We start from the raw sequence: 13,544 nt of genomic DNA on the forward strand, positions 1-13,544 counted from the left end.
AATCCCATCTCGGGGATTCGGAGATCACCTCCGGCACCCCGCCGGAGAGGGGATTCATCTCCCGGAGGACTCTTCACCGCCATGGTCGCCTCCGGAGTGATGAGTGAGTAGTTCACCCCCGGACTATGGGTCCATAGCGGTAGCTAGATGGTTGTCTTCTCCTCATGTGCTTCATTGTCGGATCTTGTGAGCTGCCTAACATGATCAAGATCATCTATCCGTAATTCTATATGTTGTGTTTGTCGGGATCCGATGGATAGAGAATACTATGTTATTTTGATTATCAATCTATTACCTATGTGTTGTTTATGATCTTGCATGCTCTCCGTTATTAGTAGAGGCTCTGGCCAAGTTTTTGCTCTTAACTCCAAGAGGGAGTATTTATGCTCGATAGTGGGTTCATGTCTCCGTGAATCTGGGAGTGACGTAAACCTCTAAGGTTATGGATGTACTTGTTGCCACTAGGGATAAAACATTGATGCTATGTCCGAGGATGTAGTTATTGATTACATTACGCACCATACTTAATGCAATTGTCCGTTGTTTTGCAACTTAATACTGGAAGGGGTTCGGATGATAACCCGAAGGTGGACTTTTTAGGCATAGATGCATGCTGGATAGCGGTCTATGTACTTTGTCGTAATGCCCAATTAAATCTCACAATATTCATCATATCATGTATGTGCATTGTTATGCCCTCTCTATTTGTCAATTGCCCGACCGTAATTTGTTCACCCAACATGCTATTAATCTTATGGGAGAGACACCTTTAGTGAACTCGTGGACCCCGGTCCATTCTTTACATCTGAAATACAAATCTGCTCGCTATTGTTCTTTACTTGTTCTTGCAAACAATCATCATCCACACTATACATCTAATCCTTTGTTACAGCAAGCCGGTGAGATTGACAACCTCACTGTTTCGTTGGGGCAAAGTACTTTGGTTGTGTTGTGCAGGTTCCACGTTGGCGCCGGAATCTCTGATGTTGCGCCGCACTACATCCCGCCGCCATCAACCTTCAACGTGCTTCTTGGCTCCTACTGGTTCGATTAAACCTTGGTTTCTTACTGAGGGAAACTTGCCGCTGTGCGCATCACACCTTCCTCTTGGGGTTCCCAACGGACGTGTCAACTACACGCATCAAGCAAATTTCCGGCGCCGTTGCCGGGGAGATCAAGACACGCTGCAAGGGAGTCTCCACAATCCAATCTCTTTACTTTGTTTTTGTCTTGCTTTATTTACTTTCTTGTTTGCTGCATTATATCAAAACACAAAAAAATTAGTTGCTAGCTTTAGTTTATTTACTGTCTTGCACTCTATATCGAAAAACACAAAAAAATTAGTTACTTGCATTTATTTTATTTAGTTTGCTTTATTTACTACTGCTAAAATGAGTAATCCTGAAGTTGAAGTTCGTTCGTTTAAGCAACAAGGGGGAGATTGTTTAAAAGATGCTTGGTATAGAATTAGTGATACCCATAATAGGTGCACTAAGAAACACTCCACCACTATCCTACTCAGGAATTTTTATGTTGGTATCTCTAGCTGGAATAGGTATGTTCTTGATTGTCTCGCAGGAGGTAACTTCCTAGGCGCTCCTGCTTTAGAAGCTAGTTGCATTATTGAGAGTTTATTTGGAATACCACCTGTTAATGAAGTTAAAATTTAAACCTCTCTTGAAGATGTCATGAAAAAGTTGGAAACCATAGAGCAAAACCTTCCAAGTATCGATACTACTTTGGGAGCATTACTTGATAGCACTGATAAACTTGATAAATTTCTAGGTGGAATCAATGAGAGAATCACCATCTTAGAATCTTTTGCTATCCATGATAATCAAACCAAAAGGATTAGTGAACTTGAAGAGGCTATGGGAACATTGGGTTCAACCTTTTCATCTATAAAGTTTAGAGAAAAAGCTTATGTGGGTAAGGAGCAAAAGTTTATGTATGTCTCTAAAGTGCCTAAACCAAAAAAGTATTACTATAGGCCTAAAATTGACAAAGCCCTTAGTACCACTACAGATGGGGGAGCTTATGATATCGATGCTCCATCTCTTGATAACACTTGATACACACTTTCTGCGCCTAGCTGAAAGGCGTTAAAGAAAAGCGCTTATGGGAGACAACCCATGTTTTTACTACAGTATTTTTGTTTTATATTTGAGTCTTGGAAGTTGCTTACTACTGTAGCAACCTCTCCTTATCTTAGTTTTGTGCTTTGTTGTGCCAAGTAAAGTCTTTGATAGTAAGGTTCATACTAGATTTGGATTGCTCGCGCAGAAACAGATTTCTTTGCTTGTCACGAATTTCGACCTGCCTCTCCGTAGGTAGCTCGGAAAAATATGCCAATTTACGTGCGTGATCCTCGGATATGTACGCAACTTTCATTCAATTTGGGCATTTTCATTTGAGCAAGTCTGGTGCCTCAATAAAATCCATCTTTACGGACTGTTCTGTTTTGACAGATTCTGCCTTTTATTTCGCATTGCCTCTTTTGCTATGTTGGATGACTTTCTTTGATCCATTAATGTCTAGTAGCTTTATGCAATGTCCAGAAGTGTTAAGAATGATTATGTCACCTCTGAACATGTTAATTTTTATTGTACACTAACCCTCTAATGAGTTGTTTCGAGTTTGGTGTGGAGGAAGTTTTCAAGGATCAAGAGAGGGAGATGATACAATATGATCAAGGAGAGTGAAAGCTCTAAGCTTGGGGATGCCCCGGTGGTTCACCCCTACATATTTTAATAAGACTCAAGCGTCTAAGCTTGGGGATGCCCAAGGCATCCCCTTCTTCATCGACAACATTATCAGGTTCCTCCCCCGAAACTATATTTTTATTCCATCACATCTTATGTACTTTGCTTGGAGCGTCGGTTTGTTTTTGTTTTTGTTTTGTTTGAATAAAATGGATCCTAGCATTCATTGTGTGGAGAGAGACACGCTCCGCTGTTGCATATGGACAAATATGTCCTTAGGCTTTACTCATAGTATTCATGGCGAAGGTTGAATCTTCTTCGTTAAATTGTTATATGGTTGGAATCGGGAAATGCTACATGTAGTAATTCTAAAATGTCTTGAATAATTTGATACTTGGCAATTGTTGTGCTCATGTTTAAGCTCTTGCATCATATACTTTTCACCTATTAATGAAGAAATACATAGAGCTTGCTAAAATTTGGTTTGCATATTTGGTCTCTCTAAAGTCTAGATAATTTCTAGTATTGAGTTTTGAACAACAAGGCAGACGGTGTAGAGTCTTATAATGTTTATAATATGTCTTTTATGTGAGTTTTGCTGCACCGGTTCATCCTTGTGTTTGTTTCAAATAACCTTGCTAGCCTAAACCTTGTATCGAGAGGGAATACTTCTCATGCATCCAAATCCTTGAGCCAACCACTATGCCATTTGTGTCTACCATACCTACCTACTACATGGTATTTCTCCGCCATTCCAAAGTAAATTGCTTGAGTGCTACCTTTAAAATTTCCATTCTTTACCTTTACAATATATAGTTCATGGGACAAATAGCTTAAAAACTATTGTGGTATTGAATATGTACTTATGCACTTTATCTCTTATTAAGTTGCTTGTTGTGCGATAACCATGTTTCTGGGGACGCCATCAACTACCCTTTGTTGAATATCATGTGAGTTGCTATGCATGTCCGTCTTGTCCGAAGTAAGAGAGATCTACCACTTTAATGGTTAGAGCATGCATATTGTTAGAGAAGAACATTGGGCCGCTAACTAAAGCCATGAATCATGGTGGAAGTTTCAGTTTTGGACATATATCCTCAATCTCATATGAGAATACTAATTGTTGCTACATGCTTATGCATTAAAGAGGAGTCCATTATCTGTTGTCCATGTTGTCCCGGTATGGATGTCTAAGTTGAGAATAATCAAAAGCGAGAAATCCAAAATGCGAGCTTTCTCCTTAGACCTTTGTACAGGCGGCATGGAGGTACCCCTTTGTGACACTTGGTTAAAACATGTGTATTACGATGATCCGGTAGTCCAAGCTAATTAGGACAAGGTGCGGGCACTATTAGTATACTATGCATGAGGCTTGCAACTTGTAAGATATAATTTACATAATACATATGCTTTATTGCTACCGTTGACAAAATTGTTTCTTGTTTTCAAAATAAAAGCTCTAGCACAAATATAGCAATCGATGCTTTCCTCTTTGAAGGACCTTTATTTTACTTTTAATGTTGAGTCAGTTCACCTATCTCTCTCCACCTCAAGAAGCAAACACTTGTGTGAACTGTGCATTGATTCCTACATACTTGCATATTGCACTTGTTATATTACTCTATGTTGACAATTATCCATGAGATACACATGTTACAAGTTGAAAGCAACCGCTGAAACTTAATCTTCCTTTGTGTTGCTTCAATACCTTTACTTTGATTTATTGCTTTATGAGTTAACTCTTATGCAATACTTATCGATGCTTGTCTTTAAGTACTATTCATGAAAAGTCTTTGCTTTATGATTCATTTGTTTACTCATGTCATTACCATTGTTTTGATCGCTGCATTCATTACATATGTTTACAATAGTATGATCAAGGTTATGATGGCATGTCACTCCGAAATTATCTTTGTTATCGTTTACACCGCTCGGGACGAGCGAGAACTAAGCTTGGGGATGCCGATACGTCTCCGACGTATCGATAATTTCTTATGTTCCATGCCACATTATTGATGATATCTACATGTTTTATACACATTATATGTCGTATTTATGCATTTTTCGGCACTAACCTATTAACGAGACGCCGAAGAGCCGCTTGCGCTTTCTGTTGTTTTTGGTTTCGTAAATCCTAGTAAAGAAATATTCTCGGAATTGGACGAAATCAACGCCCGGGGTCCTATTTTGCCACGAAGCTTCCGGAAGACCGAGGGAGAGTCGAAGTGGGGCCACGAGGTGGCGACACACCAGGCGGCGCGGCCCAGGGCCCTGGCCGCGCCGGCCTGTGGTGTGGGCCCCTCGTGACGCCCCTTTACCTTCCCTTCCGCCTACAAATAGCCTTCGTCGCGAAACCCCCAGTACCAAGAGCCACGATACGGAAAACCTTACTGAGACGCCGCCGCCGCCAATCCCATCTCGGGGGATTCTGGAGTTCACCTCCGGCACCCTGCCGGAGAGGGGATTCATCTCCCGGAGGACTCTTCACCGCCATGGTCGCCTCCGGAGTGATGAGTGAGTAGTTCACCCCTGGACTATGGGTCCATAGCAGTAGCTAGATGGTTGTCTTCTCCTCATGTGCTTCATTGTCGGATCTTGTGAGCTGCCTAACATGATCAAGATCATCTATCCGTAATTCTATATGTTGTGTTTGTCGGGATCCGATGGATAGAGAATACTATGTTATTTTGATTATCAATCTATTACCTATGTGTTGTTTATGATCTTGCATGCTCTCCGTTATTAGTAGAGGCTCCGGCCAAGTTTTTGCTCTTAACTCCAAGAGGGAGTATTTATGCTCGATAGTGGGTTCATGTCTCCGTGAATCTGGGAGTGACAGAAACCTCTAAGGTTATGGATGTACTTGTTGCCACTAGGGATAAAACATTGATGCTATGTCCGAGGATGTAGTTATTGATTACATTACGCACCATACTTAATGCAATTGTCCGTTGTTTTGCAACTTAATATTGGAAGGGGTTCGGATGATAACCTGAAGGTGGACTTTTTAGGCATAGATGCATGCTGGATAGCGGTCTATGTACTTTGTCGTAATGCCCAATTAAATCTCACAATATTCATCATATCATGTATGTGCATTGTTATGCCCTCTCTATTTGTCAATTTCCCGACTGTAATTTGTTCACCCAACATGCTATTAATCTTATGGGAGAGACACCTCTAGTGAACTGTGGACCCCGGTCCATTCTTTACATCTGAAATACAAATCTGCTGCTATTGTTCTTTACTGTTCTTGCAAACAATCATCATCCACACTATACATCTAATCCTTTGTTACAGCTAAGCCGGTGAGATTGACAACCTCACTCGTTTCGTTGGGGCAAAGTACTTTGGTTGTGTTGTGCGAGTTCCACGTTGGCGCCGGAATCTCCGGTGTTGCGCCGCACTACATCCCGCCGCCATCAACCTTCAACGTGCTTCTTGGCTCCTACTGGTTCGATTAAACCTTGGTTTCTTACTGAGGGAAACTTGCCGCTGTGCGCATCACACCTTCCTCTTGGGGTTCCCAACGGACGTGTCAACTACACGCATCAGGTACCAACCAGAGGTTGTCATCCAGCTAGCCCTAGCAAATTAATTGTAATGATCATCACTGATTACCAGTTCACATCATTTATTCATCCATTTATTAAGGCAAGATAAACAGATAAATGAAACAGACAAGTAATTGCTACACAGAGCCTTGCAGATGATCCAATGGATCATTGCAAGCATCTACTGATGCTTGAGCAAGCACCAGCACACACAGGCCAAGCCTGTATGATGCATACACAACACTGGATGAGCACCAGTCAGTCACAGAGAGGAGCACACCAATGTCTCACAAGCAACTATTGATCAATTGATCATCAGAGCACCACTAGCTCTTGCTACAGATTGCCATAGCCAAGCACAGCAACAGGAATTAACCAGTTACTGAAGAATTACACCAAGTCATAACTGAATTAATGACTTTATGATTGTATCCAGAAGCACATCAAAGGCATGATGAACCACTGGATCAAGTTACACAAGTAAAGCACATAGCATCCATCACTGAATAATACTGTTAAGTCAACAGCAATGATCAATTGAGCATACTCATGAAATCAAGCACAAGCTATAGCACATAATAGCACTGGCACTTGCAAATTTGCAAGAATTGCACACTGTAATCAAGCCAGGGCAGCATACATGAATACACTTGAGTTTCTGGCAAGCATTGTAACAAGAACAGAGGCACAGAGCTAGAATTAAGCAAGAAATGCAAGCATAGCAAGCACTTAGACTAGGAATTCTTGCACGGGATAAAGGATAGCATGGGAGGGCAGTACAGCCCTAACAATCTTGCACAGAGGCATGGCATAGCTGCACACAGCAGTAACACAAACACTGGCATGGCCATGGCAACAATGGCCAAGGCCAGTGGAGCACAGCGAAGCACGAACGAGCAGCAGCACCGCAGCACGCGAGCTTGCACAGCTAGCTAGGCACGGCAGCAGAGCATGGGCACGGCAAGCCTCTCCACGAGATGGAGCAGCCGTGGCCAGAGCTAGAGGAGGAGGAAGAAGAACAGGCACAGGAGAGAGAGAAAGGTGGCGCACGTACCCGGGGCGAGCAGACATCAGACGCAGCCATGGCGGCCACGGCGGCGCGCGCCGAGTGCACGACAGCACCTGGCAAGGCCAGGCCATGCTCCGACAAGCGCCGCAGCGCCCCGCACCACCGCGGCAAGGCCCACGGCGGCGCCATCGCGCCAGGAACATTGGGAGCAGCGGGATCGCCGTAGATCCCGTAACCCTAGCCACCGCGAAGAGGGTCGAGGACGAGCGGGAGCAGCGCACGCTCCGGATCGACGCGGAGGGATTGACCGGCGTCATGCGGCGGCTCGATTGCGCCCCATGGCGAGGGCCAAGACCGGCGGAGCTCGCCGGAATCGAACGGCGACGGCGAGGGCGACGCAAGTCGCCAGAGAGATGGGGAATTAGGGTTCGTCGAGGCGGCGCGGGGGAGGCGAAGTGTGAGCGACCGCTCGGGTCGGTTGGACCCGAGCTGGTCTAACCCAACCCGCTGGGCTCCACTGACAGGTGGGCCCAGGGGCAATTGTGTCATTTCACAAATTCATAAAAATGCTGAAACTTTGAAAATCAATAGTAAATGTTTAATAGCTCTAAAAAATAATTAAAAATATTAAAACCACTCAGTATAAAAATCTCTATCATAATAAAATATGAAATAGAATTTTTTAAGTTAAACAAGAATAAGTTCAACTTTGATGAATTAAATAATCATTTAAATCACACCTTTTATTTTCAATAATGAAAATAAGTCCATCAAGTATTTTGGACTTTAAAAACACCTTGACAACATTTCAAGGTTGTATTTTACCCTAAATAGAGTATCCCTAAGTGATTCTTAGTATTAACCTCTCACAAGAAACAATAAAGTCATCGGGAGGGGGAAACAAACCCTAAAACTGGAATCATCCATAAATGTTTCTTTAACCATTGCCCTTATCGGACAATGATGCTATTTTTCAGCAACAGAGGACAAGGGTCAGTCCACACCATCCAACTGCAACACTTTGCGGTATTCAGGCAAGTTCATCACTTGCTCATGTCATTCGAGTATTTCTATCAAATTACTTGCAAAGTACTATGTTTATCACTATTGCATAAAAAGCAAAACCACTATTTTCATAACTATGAATATGACTAAGTGGTTGGCAATGGAACCATGGATTGTGTTGACATGGTGGAGGTTCCATTGCAATGGGTTTATATCCATCTAGGATTAAACAACAAATGTCGTCCGAGTGATTCTTGTGCCGTAATACCCGTGTTAAACATAAGATCCGGAGTGGGACGGAGTAGTCAAAAGTGTTTCCACCTCTCGTTCATCAACGGATGCGCTTACCGTAGCAGTTGTATCTTGCGAGAACAACCGGAGGGTGGGGATCCCATTCTAATTCCCCACGATAATGCGGTCTATGAGGGGTTGCAACGACCGGCGAAGGTATCAGGCCGTCGTGTCTGGTATTAGTCGAGGTCGGATGGTATCCTTTGGATACGCTGACCGGCGAGGACCCAAGGTCGAAATTGCAACAAAGGGTGGGTGTTCGAGGTAGCGGAGGAACATGATTGGCTAGACCTTATACCGGGCCTCACACCGAAGGAAGTGTGAACGGGAAAGCTGCCGGTTGGCACCAAGGTTAAGATCTCTTATGGGTAAAGCAACACACCTCTCGTAGAGTGTAATGAAACGTGACCTATCACTCCCTTGTTCGGGATTTGGAACTCGCGAACGCTCACGGAAAGGAACTCCATGAAGTTCTAGTAAACCGGTGAAGGCCGACGGACATAGTTCTTTGAAATAAAAGCAACCTCTTGAAGAAATGTTTATCAAAACTTGCATTGGTATTAGACTTTCTCGGTCTAATATGGTAGCTAGTGCATTAAACACCTCTTTTCTATAATGAACTTGTTGAGTACGCTCGTACTCATACCACTCTTAAATCCCCCGCTTAGATTGTCCGAACCATCCGGAGGAGGACAACGACAACCACGAAGGAGCCGACATCATCGGCTATGAAGAACCGGACCCTCTCGGAGGTGTCGAAGGTGTAGACTACCTTATAGTCTACGGAACCGGGAGGGTTCCGGAGGAGAACAAGCTTAGACCGATAAGTAGTAGTAGTATCCGAGCAGTACGAACTCTTAGTACTTAACTGCTAGTTGGAATAAATGTATCACCTAGTAAGACTTTTATATTGTAAGTTAAGATGGGTTCGCCTCGAACCCAGGGGTATCCCTCTTAGGACCCAAGAGGAGCTCCGAGATGATATGTATATTATGCTTGTACTAATAAATGAATGAGTTATGGACCTGCTATGTTCTGTTGTACTACTCTGAGGGATGTAATATTCGCGGATTGGTACTTCGTGAATGTTATATCAACGACTGGCATACTACAACATGCAGTGGTATGCAGGGTCACCACACAACCCTCTCGCAACACCGTCCTGGCTACTTCTACACGTCTCTATTGCGGTAGCTGATGCCCTTGCAAGCGCCTTGGGGGGTTTGCTAGGTCGGCGTCTGGTCGTAGCTCCTGCCGGTGTGCCTATCCCAACGCCAGGGGAAGATGTTGCATTTTTGGTTTGGACCTAGCCCGAGCTCCAGGGGTGGTGGTTCTCGGGTCTAGGTGAAATCTTTGCAGGACCTCTGTCTCTGCCGACGACAATGACGTGTTCTTGCGCCATTCACTTTCTAGGAGGCATCACCGCAAGACCACCCCTCCCCTCCTTTGGTTCTTCAAGCTCTGCAAGATGGTGGGCCCGTCGTTGAGTTCCCCTTGGGTTGCAGTCTTGGTGTGGTGGAGGTTTGTTGGTGTGAACACAGCCGTGATTGCTCCGGTGCAATAGAAGACAAGGCTCCCTCGTCATGGATCAAGCTGACGTTTCGGCTTGACATTTTATGTGTTGTTTTTTGTTGTGGGTTCGGTGTGCGCTTGGCGGCGTGTGCGTGTGTTGTAACTTTTGGTGTAACTCCTAGTCGGTTGATGAGCTTGTTAATTTAAAACCGGGCTCATTTGAAGCCTTCTATTTAAAAAATTATTCAAAATTAATCTGGATGGATTCGAAATATACTTTTCGTACAGTGCGACACCGCGTCGTGAATATCATTAGATACCTGGACACTGTTCACGTATCGACTTTCCGTGCCTGATCGGATGCCTTGGCCTCCATTTACGCAGCAGGCGGGCAGGCGGGTAGCTAGCCTGCCATGCGTAGAGCCGTAGACGGTAGACCCGTGGTGGGACGGATGCCTGAGGTACTGAAAAGAAAGATGTCCATGGCCCATGGGGGCTAGCTAGGTAGTATACACAATCGATCGATCTGCTTTTATTTGTCCAATTGATGAACGCAAGTGCACTTGCACTTGTAATTTCGTTCCCCGTCCAATTGCAAACACCATCGTTTAAACGTAAACCCATTTTTTTACAGCGAGCTGCATGCGTACGGAGATCAAATGGGCTGGTTAAAGAGCTGCAGCTGATGGATTGGCTGGCTACTGGACAAGAGGCAGCAGAGAGCTACTCTTGTATCTTTTGTTTGTCTGAAAGATGCGGCGCGCAGGCCTGAAGCTGGAAGCAAGTGAAGAAAGCTGTTCCAGTTCCACGGATAATGGCTTTGTGCAGGGTGCACGGTAAGCTTGGACAGACAGGGGCCCTCTTTCTCTTTGGGCAACTGCGATCACGGGAAAGGGGCAGAGGCCCCGGAGCATGGCCCATCCATTGCGTGGAGGAGGAGTTGATCAGTTGAATCGTAGACGGAATCGAATCTGCTGCGGTGTCGCTTCTTATCTCTTTCTCTCTGCGCCCGTCTCCGGTGTCAGGAGCGTCGCCTTGAAGGGCTGTTGCGATGCCTCATGGTCATGGGCGCAAATGTGATGCATCAACAAGCTCGCAGGTACAGTACCACGCAAACTGCGAACACTGTCTACCGCCTATTCCTATCCAACAAATTCGAAACACGGCTGTAGGGGAACAGAAACCGATTCAGCTGTGCATGGTAGCTACTAGCTCAAATTCAGCTCTAGGTTTGGCCTATCAACAGCTTCTTTTTTCATTGTGCTACGAGTACATTTCAAATTAGGTTATGAAATTTAACTACTCAAAAGTTTCTAGGTTTATTTAAATTTAGATGCTCGGGTCTATATTAAAATTTAGCAAATGTGCGACATCTATTTTTCTGAACTAAAGTACCATTAATGTTGCAAGCTCATTATGGATGGTTTTGCTAGATATGAAGCTATTTGGAAAGGCAACGATTGTCACAGTAGGAAATGGGGAAAAACGCTTCCTTTTGGGACGCGTCTTGGCTCCAAGGATTGGCGCCAGAAGACATTGCTCCACTCATCTCAGACCTCTCAAAAGGTCAAGAAAGCTTTGGAGAATGATTTCTGGGTCTCGCAAATCAATATGCAAAGTGGCCTCTCCGTGGAGCACATTTTCCAATTTTCCAAGCTACGGGAAATGCTTCAAAATGTTCATTTGGAAAATGACAACATCGACAAGATCACGTGGAAGCCTTCCAATGATATGTGTTACTCGACCAAGACTGCTTACAACATGCAATTTGAGAATCTCAACATATCCCCTTTTCCCACACTATTGTTTGGAAGTCGTGGGCACCGCAAAAGTGCAAATTTTTTGCTTGGTTGATCATACAAAATAGGGTGTGGACGGTGGATAGGCGTCAAAAAAGAGGTTGGCTTAATTGTGGGCTATGTAAGCTTTGTAATCAAGTGCAAGAGTCGGCCGACCACCTTCTCTTCAGTGCCACTTCACAGTTAGAGTTTGTCATCTTTTGAAAGCTTGGCTTGGCCTACATGATGGTGCACCAAGGGGTTTGCAAGTAATGAGCATGGTGAAAGAATGGTGGCTTAAAGGCGTCCACAAGAGAGGGCAATCAAGAAGGGCAATGGCTTTGCTTGCCATGTTGGTTTCATGGGAAATTTGGAAAGAAAGAAACACCCACGTCTTCCACAACACTTCCATAACGTCTAATATGCTAGTTACGAAAATTAAAGACGAGGCGGCAATGTGGTGCCTAGCTGGGACAAAAGCGTTGAGTAGTGTTATGCCGCGAGAGTAGGCTTTTATGTATCGGCTTGGCTATGGTCAAGCTTGGTTTGTAAGACCTCTAAAAACCCTTCTCCTTAATCAATGAAAATGGCAAAATCTTTTGCCTTGTTTCAATTTTTTTTGCTAGATATAAATAAATCAACCGAGTTTTCTTATGTCTAAGTCGGCTTTTTAAAAGAATGACTTCGGTTCACTAGAAAATAAACACAGTTGCTTCCATCTTCTCCATACGTTTATGATTTTATTATCTAGACTCATGTTCTACCTGACGGATATAGTTGGATTTAGTTTTTTGATATGGTTCTTGTACTCCTACGGTATCTATCTACCCTTATTTTTAGAATGCTACGGCATCTCTATCTGTAAGCAACTTTTTTGGGGGCAAACCTAATATGGGCTCTCTGCAAGTTTGACAAGGCTTCAAAGCCCACAAGTTGGCCTCCTGGAGAATTCCTTCCTGGGCCTCCTTTTGTGCTGCGTCGCTGCGCTGTGAGAAACCAACAGCCGGCGGCTATTGTCTCACTCGCCGCCGGTGCCGCCACGCCGTCGCCGGCGCCATGCTCCGCCTGCGAATCTGCGTCCTTACCCACATCCTCTCGTGTCCCGCCACCTCTCGCGCCTATTTATGCTGTCTCCTCTCTGCCGCCACGACGGCCGCTGCCGTTTCCCCAGACCCCCGATTCGCCGCCGAAGGATACCTCGTCGACACATGCGGCCTCACCAGAGCCCAGCCCCTCAAGGCCACCGCGAAGCTCTCCCGCCTCAAATCCCCCTACCAATTCCGACACCGTAGTCGCCTTCCTCGCCGGTATTGGCCTCTCCAGCGCCGACGTCGCCGTCCTCGTCGCCAAGGACCCGTTGTTCCTCTGCGCTGACGCTTTGTCTCGCTCGCCCCAAAAGCTTCCGCTGCATGCTGCAAACCCAACGTCTCCAAACTGCGGCCCTACCTGCCACTCTTAGGCTCCTGTGATTTCCGGTTAATCATGAGCGTCTTACCACCAGCTCAGTTGCAGCCTCGACATGGTAGTAAGGCCCAATGTCGTGTTCCTACGAGAGTGCAGGATAGATGTTTGTGGTATTGCATTGTTGCGCCCCGTTGTGCCTCGGATGCAAACCAGAACGCACCCCGGCGATGGTAGTGCGCGCAGAAGCTATAGGTGTGCCCTGCGGCTCTGGAATGTTCAGGCGTGCGCT

Source organism: Lolium rigidum, chromosome 6, assembly GCF_022539505.1.
Source record: "Lolium rigidum isolate FL_2022 chromosome 6, APGP_CSIRO_Lrig_0.1, whole genome shotgun sequence".
NCBI classification, from domain to species: domain Eukaryota; kingdom Viridiplantae; phylum Streptophyta; class Magnoliopsida; order Poales; family Poaceae; genus Lolium; species Lolium rigidum.